The sequence below is a fragment of the Pan paniscus genome, chromosome 12 (genome assembly GCF_029289425.2).
Source record: "Pan paniscus chromosome 12, NHGRI_mPanPan1-v2.0_pri, whole genome shotgun sequence".
Lineage (NCBI taxonomy): Eukaryota > Metazoa > Chordata > Mammalia > Primates > Hominidae > Pan > Pan paniscus.
The window spans coordinates 99,837,445-99,841,268 of NC_073261.2; the positions used below are offsets into that span (position 1 = coordinate 99,837,445).

General features: G+C 47.3%; 1 pseudogene; it reads left to right on the top strand.

Moving 5' to 3' along the window:
• Positions 1–2,003: 2,003 nt before the first annotated feature.
• LOC112438916 (large ribosomal subunit protein eL37-like) lies at positions 2,004–2,529 on the top strand (annotated as a pseudogene).
• The last annotated feature ends 1,295 nt before the right edge of the window (positions 2,530–3,824 follow it).

The window sequence follows — 3,824 nt, forward strand, 5'->3', positions numbered from 1 at the left end:
TCCCAGCTGGGGCTGAGAACAACAAATCCTCTTTGAATAAAACAGAAAAGGGATTTTAAAAAAATCAAGACATTCACCTTCTGAAACTGGATCCCCCCACCCCCATATAGATTAACTGCTTTCCTAAGCATTTTTTTAAATTTCTATAAACATCTTAATTCATGTCGACATCATGGCCATCTTGGATTACGGATGGATGGAGAGACAGATGATCTCATCTCAGCCACATATGTGTGCGCGCGCGCACACACACACACACAGCGTGCCCATGTGCATGCACACAGGGACCTGTGCACACACCTGGAGCAGTAGGAAGAACAGCAGAAAAGAAGCTAAAGAGCTGGGCTTTATTTCCAGTTCTGCCACTGAACCCTGGACCTTAGCTTCCTCATCTGTAAAAGGGGTAGTTGGAACTGCCGGTTTCTAAGTTTCCTTCTCAGCTCGCTCTCTGGAGCTGCTCTGGCTATGTGGGCCAGTTCCTCTTGCTTACTTCCTTCTCCTCCTCCCCTCCTGCTCCTCCAGCTTCTCAAGGGCCCTGCCTGTTTCTCCCAGAAGCTCCCTGACAGCCTTCAGGCCTGGAACACCCAACTCATTGTGGGGTGGGGGGAAACAAGCACCCCAGCTTTAAGTGGGGCAGGGCTTTTCTGGTTATTTCAGCTCTGCTGTAAATGCAACGCCACATGTAAAGCACCCAGCGTGCTGCCTGAGCACACGGTAGGTGCCTCCCAAAGTCCATCCTTTTCCTTTTGCCTCCCTCTTTTTAGTTCACCTGGACCCCAATCCCCACCTGAGGTGAGGTGAAGAAGCCACATCCGATTTTATAGTTTCAGATCCCCTCAGCCTTATGTCACATGGCTCCGATCCAAACCCTCCAATTATTCCTATTGCTTTCAGGATGAAGACCTGGATCCTTGAAATTGCCTGCAAGACCCTTTTGGATCTGGCTCCTGCCTACCTCTCCAGCCCAGCTTCAAGTCCTCTATTCTGCCCTGCCCTAACCCTGGGCTTCCGGAGCCTTCTTTCAGGACCCAAACCCTCCATACTCCTTCCATCTCAGCCCCAACATAGACCCTTCTTCCACCAGCCTCACTCCTCTTCCCATCTGCTTACTTCTGCTCCTCTGATGGTCCCATCCCCAGGAAGTCCCCCATGACCCCAAAGAGGGTTACACCACGTATATTCCCCCAGCTCTCACTCTCTTCCCCAATGAGGAAACACCATTATAATGGAAAGATCAGTTGCATCTTAAGGACTGGGTATCTGCCTTCCTGACTAGATCTCAGGCTCTAGGAGGGTAAGGGCAGGTCACTACGCCTGCTTTCTTCAACACTGCCACCCCAGCACTTGTTTAATGTCTGGTTCTTGATACATATTTGTTGAGTAAATAAATGAATGTCATTTAAAATTGCTCTCTTTAAACATATCTGAAACTGGGCTCAACATCTTCCATGAAGTCCGGATATAAAATCCCCTAAAATAGCTTCACTCTTTTCTAGGTAGATATCTGACCTTCCCCAAAAGTCTCCCTCTTTTCCCTCCTGACTTCTTAAATTCTTAAAACCTCAAGTTTCTCTTTAAACCTATCTCTGATTTGCCAGTATCATCACCCCAATCAGGCGTCAGAGTTTCCAGTTTCTTCCACCTTCTTCTGATAAGCCCAATCATTTCCACACCTTGATTGTGTTTTGATTTTTGAGGCTGCAGCCAGCTGCAGTTATTCTCAGCCCTTGATGGCACAGAAGAGGAGGGTAGTTGCGGGGTATGCCTGACTCAGCTACAACCAGCAGAGAGATGCTGATGTCCTCACTGGTCCTGGACCTCTGCTGGAGGTGGAGCTATTGCAGTGGTCTGGTCTGGCAGGAGCAGAGGTTATGGGAATCCCTATTTGACTCTCATTTTGGCCAATATACCTTAAAGTATGCTCATAGCACAAAGGTTCTTTGAGATGTTCTGCAAAAGAAAGAATCCTGTGCCTGCTCTCTGGTCTCGGCCACAGAAGCAAGATGATGAAGGGAACATCATCGTTTGGAAAGCGTTGCAATAAGACACATGTTGTGCCGCTGCTGTGGCTGTAAGGCCTATCACCTTCAGAAGTTGACCTGTGGCAAATGTGGCTACCTTGCCAAGTGCGAGAGAAAGTATAACTGGAGTGCCAAGGCTAAAAGACAAAATACCACCCGGACCGGTTGAATAAGGCACCTAAAAATTATATACCACACATTCAGGCATGGATTCCATGAAGGAACAACACCTAAACCCAAGAGGGCAGCTGTCACAACATCCAGTTCATTTTAAGAATTTCAATGATTAGTCATGCAATAAATGTTCTGGTTTAAAAAAAAAAAGAATCCTGTGCCCAAATACACTTGGAGAACTCAGTACCACCCAATTAGTTCTTAATTGCAAGCAATGGAAGCCGACTTTCCTAACTTAAGCTTAAAAAGGATTTATTCTAAAGATCTTGGGTAGCTCACAGAATCTCCTGTGGGGTCAGAAAAATCAAGGTCAGAGGCAAAGTAGCCAGGAGCAACACCCAAAGTCACATTGTATGATATATCCTGGGAAGACCCTACTGCTGCATAGACACCTTAGCTTGTGCCACTAGCTCCATCCACCCTGCCTCTAGGACCACCATAGCCCCTGCCACCACAGCTGCTGCCACCTCCCTCACTGCTACACAATGGGCCTGCATAGTCTCACTTTTCTGCATCGTGAGCTTTGGATCCAAATCCTGGGGAAAATGCATGTGACTGGTGGAGGGAGGTCACCTGCCTCCCACCTAGCTGCAAGAGAGGCTGGGACAATGTGGATTGGCTTCATAGAGCTTCCATTCTGGGTTCAGCTTCTGGCTCAAAACATGGGGCAAATCCTCAAACATGGGAAGGGAGAGCAGATGCTGGGTGGCCCGAAAGAATGACAAATGTTCTCTACACTGTGGCCCCTGAACACCTCCCTGGAGTTCTATGCAACACTCTAGGACAAAGTTTCTCAGTCTCAGCACTATTGACATTTGGGCCTGGATACTTCTTTGTTATGGGATGTCCTGTGCATTATAGGATGTTGAGCAGCATCCAGGCCTCTACCCATTAGATACCAGTAGTACCCTCCCAGTTGTGATAACTAAAAATGTCTAAATACATTGACAAGTGTCCCCTAGGGGACAAATTCACTCCTGCTTGAGAACCGCTGTCTAGAAGATCTGAAGGAAATTTGTAATACATTTGGGAATCAGGACGGGTTTGGCCTGATTTCCCAAATTTATTTGACCATGGAAAAACTTTTTTCTCTAACACAGGAAATGCTGGGCTGGTCAATGGGAAGCCGGCCGTAGGAGTGTCTTTGTCCATTCTTTGTTGCTTTAAAGAGAATACCTGAAACTGAGTAATTTATAAAGAAAAGAAATTTATTATTTTATTTTTTATTTTTTTGAGATGGAGTCTTGCTCTGTCACCCAGTCTGGAGTGCAGTAGTGCAATCTCGGCTCACTGCAACCTCTGCCTCCCGGTTTCAAGCCATTCTCCCTGCCTCAGCCTCCCAAGTAGCTGGGATTACAGGCACCCTCCATCATGCCTGGCTAATTTTTGTATTTTTAGTAGAGACGGGGATTCATCATGTTGGCCAGGGTGGTTTCAAACTCCTGACCTCAGGTGATCCACCTGTCTCGGCCTCCCAAAGTGCTGGGATTACAGGTGTGAGCCACTGTGCCAGGCCAAGAAAAGGAATTAATTTCTTAAGCTATGAAGACTAAGAAGTCCAAGGCTGAGGGGCTGCTGAGGGTCTTCTTGCTGGTGGGGACTCTATGCAGAGTCCCTGGGTGGTACAGG